This window comes from Elephantulus edwardii, unplaced genomic scaffold (genome assembly GCF_000299155.1).
Source record: "Elephantulus edwardii isolate Elephantulus edwardi_28Jun2011 unplaced genomic scaffold, EleEdw1.0 scaffold00558, whole genome shotgun sequence".
NCBI classification, from domain to species: Eukaryota; Metazoa; Chordata; class Mammalia; order Macroscelidea; family Macroscelididae; genus Elephantulus; species Elephantulus edwardii.
Genome location: NW_006400308.1, coordinates 64,259 through 71,899, shown reverse-complemented (window position 1 = coordinate 71,899; position 7,641 = coordinate 64,259). Strand labels below are relative to the sequence as shown.

General features: G+C 38.9%; 1 protein-coding gene across 1 annotated transcript in view; it reads left to right on the top strand.

Annotated features, from left to right (window-relative positions):
* LOC102853053 (serine/threonine-protein kinase DCLK2-like) overlaps nucleotides 1–7,641 on the top strand; it is a gene marked incomplete at its 3' end in the record, with an annotated part of 227,857 nt that overhangs the window by 161,492 nt on the left and 58,724 nt on the right. The gene's annotated exons all lie outside the window — the stretch shown is intronic.

The window sequence follows — 7,641 nt, the reverse complement described above, 5'->3', positions numbered from 1 at the left end:
GAGGGAGGGAGGGAAGAAAAAGAAGGAACTTAAGCTTTAGTGTTTTAGGGAAGAAAAGGCATCTTAGTGAAATCTAATCAGCTTTACTACTAACTCCTTGGTTACTCTGGAAATGATAAGAATTACAAGATTTACAGAGTGCCAATGGGCCAGGAAATGGGAACCTAACACAGTCACCTTCTGATTCAGGAAAAATTATATTTCCTTAACCTCTACTTCTTTTCACCCTTAAGGTCATAATACACTGGTGGTGCTGTAGTAGAAGTGCTGCTTGGAAGCAATTATGGCAAAGCTTCGTCTCTCATACTTTGGGCGTGTCGCTTGAGTTGGTTATTCCTTGGACAGCGACATCATACATGGAAAGGTGGAGAGTCAGTGAAAGAGAGGAGGACTCTCAACCTAATGGATTGACAGTGACTGCAGCAATGGCTCAAGTGTGCCAGGGCTGATGAGGCTGTCACAGGATAGGACAAGGTTCTGATCTGTTGCTCATAAGTCACTGTGGGTTGTACTCAACGCAATGAAGGAGGCTGAGCCCATTCAACAACACTTAACAGCAGGAGCAGCCTATAGGAGATCCAGGTTTCATTCCCAGACAGTGTACTTTGTGTGCAGCCACTGTCTGTCCACAGAGGCTTGCGTGTTGCTGTGAGGCTGAGCAGATTTCAGTAGAGACTTCAGACTGACTAAGTAAAAAAAGATTTGTTTATCTCTTTCCAAAAATCAGCCAATAGATAATGGTCTGATCCGGACCCTATCATGGAGATGGCTTAGCTGGACAGCATTTCATTCTGTCCTTGTATGAGTCACCTTCAATCAAGAGCCGCCAACACTATAGCATCTAACATAAACAATAATATACATACGTAGTCTTTTTATCAGGCTTCCAATCTTCCACATGTGCCACATACCCTTGATAGAGAACCAGTAGGGAACTACAAAAGGTGGTTGTGGCAGTCTGTTAAAATGAACACTGAAGTTATGGCTGACACCTATTCACCATGACCTAATTAATCTGTCTATTGAAGAATTAAAAAAAAATTTTCTAAATGGTCCCTATTTATTTGGAAAGATTGGCTATTCTCCCATAAATGCATTATTTCTCAGTTGGATGATGATTGATTTAATTTTGCATCTTAGCAAAAAATACTGCTTTCTCCTTGCTTATGTAGTCTGTTGTACCTTAAACTGCATAACATCTGCTATTCGTGAATAGCTTCTAGAAACAGTAATTCTCCTTATGTTGAAGAATTACGAGTAAATAATAGTAAGAGATCGTGCTAATATTTTACACTTTACCTTACCTATATTAACAATGATTCTGAGACATTGTAGATGAACTTGATTTGTTTCCTCTGAGGCCGATTAAATAATATTGTCCTTACCAAGCTACTCCTTGGAGGCAAGGATTCTGGGGCTTCGTCTGACATACTTTGGACATGTTGCCAGGAGGGATGGGTCCTTGGAGAGGGACATCATGCTTGGGAGGGTGGAGGGACGGCGCAGGAGGGGAAAACCCTCTATGAGATGGATTGTGTCAGAGGCAGTGCAGTTGGCGCAGGATAGAGCAGGATTTAGGGCTGTTGTGCATAGGGTCACTATGAGTCGCAAACGACTCGACGGCACATAACAACAACAGCAACATCCTCAAATATTAAGCCACAGTCAAAAAAAATCATGCTGTAATGGACAAAGAAATCATCAGAGCTAAAGAACAAGCAACATGGTATAAAAAACCATCAGTGTTAGAATTAGTGTCCAGACATGAAATATTCTAAAGTTATTGAACATTTTATTTTACAGGATGTTGTTTGCATCAGATTTATCCTTAATTATATTTTACACTCACAGTAATATCTTCAATTACAGTGTTCATCTTATTGTAATGTTGTTGTTAAGTGTCATTGAGTTGTAGACAACCCATTGCAACCCTATGAACAAAAGACCTGAACACTTGTATAACTTTCATCGTTTCTCCATGTTCATAATGTTTCTGGAGGCAAGCTATTTCAGAAGTGGATGCCTCTTCTGCTTCCAAGCCTGTTTTAATTTGGGAGCTCCACCAAACACTGTCCACCATTGGTAACCATTATCGCATTTGACACATCAGTGTCACAGTGTTTAGCATCACAGCAACTATGAGTTTGAACTCTAAATATTAATTTTGTTGATTTCTACTTCTTAAACTTTATTTTGTTTTTGTCTGGTGTATAGTAGGCCATTGGCTCATGTTACAATGAATGTAACCTCATGTGTCTCTCTATGATGAGTTACTTTAGCTCATATAAGACTCGGGACTTTTTATTATACATTTCGTTTTGGAAAGCATTGGTTGACTGTGGTCATGACGAAGACTGATTGGAGCCTGCAGCCTATAAACTTGTGAAATTCAGGCATGGACACTTACTATCTATATCATAAAAGTGGAGATCTAGTATTAGACAAACGCAATTTCAGCAAAAAAAAAAAGAATTTGTTGTCCTTGTTGTTAGTTGCTCTTAAGTGACCCTCTACAATGGAATACAACTGTTCTAGAGAGTTTGTAGTCTGTGGTGACTTAGTGGGAAGGAAATGTGCTACCAACATAAAGATAGGAGGTTCGAGTCCACCTGCAGAAGAAAGATGGACGGTTTTCTCTTGTGCAATTTACTACCTCTGAAAACCCACTTGAGGGTCAGGTATAAGTTGAGACCAACCCAATTGTACATAACAACAGTCTCTATGGGAGCAGATCTTTTCCTTAGCAAGCTTCTGGCTAGATTCAAACCACCAACCTTTGTATTAGCACCGAAATACTTAATTATTATGTTACCCAGGGCTTTTTAATGTTATGCTTACAATTCTGTTTACATATTTCTTTAAAGTTGTTATTCCTGTATGTAACTTATATCCATAGGTATAATTCAGTGATTAACAATTTGCTTTGGAATAATCCATGAATTATGTGATACATGATTAACCTTTGTACATTGGTTTTCTGAGACCTTACTGTAACTCTCATATTTTATAAGTTATTTTCTATCTAAGTTAAGCCTATCAATATAATGTTTCCGAGCTACCAGTAATACTTTCTAGGAAAAATACTGAAAATTTCTTTCCATATTTATAGTTTTATTGGGCTGGACTACTGGATATCATCTGTGTTCATATACATTTTGTATTATTAGCTTGTTAGATGCAATCTCTTGAAAAATTGGCCTCCCTAGCCCACTAGGTTTTGATTTTTCTAAAACACTATGTAGAGAAAGATCCAGTGTGGAAAACAGTGTGTATGAACTTTGTAGGTAAACCAGTTGTTGTTGGTGCTGTTATGAACTATCAAGTCACTTGCAAAGCATAGCGACACTATGAACAACAGCTCTGAATCCTGTTCTATCCTGTACCAACTGTATCATCTCTGACTCACCTACCCCATTACCCCAACAACTGAGTCAATCCATCTCATCAAGGGTCTTCCTCTGGAAAGTGTGAAACCAGGCTGCTCCTTGAAGGCAAGGATTCTTAAGCTTTATCTGACATTCTGACATACTTTGGGCACATTGCAAGGAGGACCAGTCCTTGTAGAGGAATCATCATGTTTGGGAGGATGGAGGGACAGATAAAACAGTATCAAATAAAAATTTTATTTAGAAAAATATGCAACAGATTAGAAAAAAACACAAAACACAAAACCCACAATGTATGGGAATGATCCTGTGAAACACAATATGAATGGAGAACTATGTGATGAAACATAATGTATATAAACAGAACACAATGTATATGAATTTTGTATGCATATCAATATAAATTTTTTTAAAAGAAAATAAAAATCTTCACCACAAAAAAAGTAAAAAACAACCACAACCATTATATATAAGAAAAAATAACATCTTTCAAGTTTTATAACAGATTTTATGTTTGGGGAGGTTTGGGGTAACCTCAAGTGCACCATATTAATTACCTACAGTCATGTCCTATTTGCCCACTCACTCCCCGTTTTCCTTGATTACAGTGTCACTCTTTCTTTCTCTTCAAACCTGCTGCACTTCTGCCCCCACCTTGATCTCAGTTGATGACTTTGCTTCAGTCTTCTCCAAGAAGCAGGATGTAATGAATGTCTGCTAGTCTCACCTTGATGTGTTCCCCACTTTATTGTGGAAGACTGACCCTCCACTCATCCATGGTCAGTTCCTTCCCCTAGGCCCTGCCTCATTCCCTCTCATTCACTAATTGCAGCTACAGTAATTCTCTCCTTTGTTGTATTACTGGTTTTTCCTTTCTACTAGATTTTTTCAACAGTAGTAGTTCTTCATCTTCCCATTTGTCTGCCCAGCTTTCCAAGCAGACTCTTTGAAACAATATTTGTGTTCTGTGTCTTCAGTTCATCCTTCTGTCCTCTGTTAACCCTACTGCAGTTAGGATTTCTCCTCTACCAGTCTTTTAACACTCTTTTGCCAAGACCCCAGTGTTTTTCAGCTTACTAAATACAGAGGCCAATTCTTGATCCTTTATTTGATCTATAATTAGCACATGACTTTTGGATAAACTTTTCCTCCTTGATACATTTTCTTCATTTGATTTCTGGTGTATAACAACCTTGATTTTCTTGATCCTTTACTGACTGCTCCCCAGTACTCTCTGCGGGTTTTGTTTCTTCTCACTGGCATCTGAATATTGATGTACTTCATTGGTCAAACCTTGGGTCCCCTCTCTATGTTCATGTACTGCTATGATGATCTTCAAATGCCATTTATATATTCATGAGCCCAAAATTTGTATTTCAAGTTCAGACCTCTATCCTGAAATTCTATTCTGGGGCAGAGGGAGGAGTGAGTGAGTGTGTGTGAGGGAGGAGTGAGTGAGTGTGTGTGTGTGTGTGTGTGTGTGTGTGTGTGTGTCCCATCCCCATCCAGTTTTCTATCAGGGAGCTCTGGTGGTGTACTCTGGAGGCAACTGTCCTGCTAATCCAAAAGTCGTACTTCTTTGGTGATTCAAATCCACCAGTGACTTCTCAAGGGGAAGATGGATACACATCTTCCATGCTGTTTACAGTCTTGGAAACCCAGTGAAAGGTCAGACATGAGTCAGATCTAACTTGGCAACAATGGGTTTAGATTTTCCACCTAGCAACTGTAGGTGGATAAAAGGCATTTCACAGTTAATATGTCCAAATCCATAATCATCCACTCCACTATTAAACTTGCCCATCCTGCACTTTTCCTGTAAAAAGTTAATAGCCATTCCATCTTAGTTGTTTATACCATCTTAGTCTCCTCTCATCTTCCCATACCCAGGTTGACTCCTTTTCACCTCCTCTACTTGCACCTCTGCCCAAACCACTGTCATCTCTTGACTTCACTTCCACTCCGTATCCGCCAATTTCAGTATTGTCTGCCCTCTTACAGTCTAGCCTGAATACAGCATGATCTTGTTTCATTGTTGTGTTACAGCATCCCTCTGCTCTAAGGCCTCCAATAGTGTCCCAGCTCACTCAGAGTACAGCCAAGGTCTTTACTGATAGAGAGCAAGGCTCAACTTCCCTTACTTTTCTGATCTTTTCTAATGACTGCCTTCTCCCTCCCTTTGTTCCAGCCCTACTGGCTCCCTTTCTGTTTGTTGTGAACATGCTGGGTTTTATCTCACCTCTGGGCCTTGCCACATTCTATACCCTCTGCCTGAAACTCCTTTTTCCATATTCATGTATTTTGCTCTTTCACCTCATTTAATATCTTGTTCAGAAGTGACCTTTCCAAATGAGATTATCCTGTTTAAGATTGGGTTCATCACTCTAACATTGTGCTGTTTTACTTATGTATTTTGCATATTGTGCTTTTCCTCACACTTGTTTCCTTGAAGACAAAATTGTTGTCTGGAATGGTGGTTTTCTTTTTTAAGTATCTCATACATGCTGCTCATGGAAAGCCAAATTTAAATTGACAGGTGAAATTATTTTTAAAATGAGAAAGAATTACATGGAACTTCTGTAGAAAAATAATATAACACAATTTGATCTATTACTTTCCTTGAATTTATTAAATGCTTTTGCTCCATCTAATAAGCAACTTAATAACTTTGGCATCTTTTCAAGTCAAGTGTCAATTTAGTACCAAATAAAATATTTCCATGTAATAAAATGAAAGACTGTGTCTTGGTTATCTAATACTGATACAACGGAAATACCTAAGTGAGTGACTTTAACAGGAGGTTATTTTCTCACTGTTTGGAAGACTAGAAGCCAGCATGCTGGGGGGCAAAGGTATTCTATCCGAGTAGATTCTGGGGAAAAGCCCTGTGTCTTCAGCTTCTTTCTTGGTTCCCGGGAGATCTCCAGGGAGCTTGGCATCTGTCTTTCCCCTTCTCTGCTGCTTTCACTTGCTTGTTTAATCCTCTTTATATTTTAAGGGTTCAGTTAAAAACCCACCTTGTTCTAATCCTGGCTCATTAATGTAACAAAGATAATGCATTCCCAAATGGGATTATATTGCAGGAATAGTGGTTAGGATTTATAACAACGTATTTGGGGGGGGGGCAAAACAATCCAAATGAACTGATGATATTTAAAAACAAAACAAAAAAAACAACACAACACCAGACATGCATAATAATAGTGTACATTAGAAAATTTGTTACTCTTTCCCATGCTAAGTTGTCAAGGGCAAATTAAGGTTGTTGTGGTGGTGGTGGTGGTTGTTAAGTGCTGTCGAGTTGTACACTCAGAGCAACCCTGTGAACAAAAGACCTGAACACTTGGTAGAACTTTCATTGTTTCTCCAGGTTCACAAAGTTTCCAGAGGCAAGCTATTTCGGAAGTGGGTGACACTCCTGCTTCGTTTTTTTAAAAAATTGGATTAAATTTTATTGGCTGTCTTATTTTATTCAATCAAGGGAGTAAAATTGGGTTCAGTTCGGTTTTGTGTTGTTAGATGCCATCCCTCGAGATGGAGCCAGAGTTAAAGGTTTTGCTTCTGGGCTATTGAAGGAAGCACTGACTTGGGACTGCTATGAGAAGAGGCCTGCTGGAAAATTAAGAACAGCCAGAAGCTTCTTGCATTTGGGTGCTAGACTAACCTTGGGAACTTTAACTGTACTGTCTTTTGCTTTCCCTTACCCCCCCACAACCTGTTTCCTTGATAAAGCCCACAACTTTTGCAACAGATACCAGGCCTGGGGATTAATGGAAGTAAGTGCAGCAGTGTTGGGAGACTATGTCATACCAAGGGTTCAATTTTATATACTGGATGTTATTGATGGAGACAGTGCCCCTTTGTGGAGATAGTGGAAGTCTGTCTCAGTCTTCCCACGTTGACCCTGTTAGTATTGCTCCTTTTACAATTTCCAAACCTCTTTTTATGCAGGTGAACTCTAACTTCTAACCTTTTGGTTGACAGCCAAGAGTATTTATCCTTTTTCAAAGTCACAAACTCCTTATGGAATATTTTTTACCATAAAAAAAGAATGAAGTACTAGCAGATGCTGCCATATAGTTGAACCTTAAAAAATATTATGCTGAGTCTAAGGAACCAAACACAAAGTACTATATATTGTATAAATTACATTAGTATGGAATGTCCAGAATAAGCAAATTCACAGAGACTTCATAGAGAAGCTGTTGTTGTTGTCATTGTTGTTAAGTGCCATCAAGTCATAGAAAATTCATAG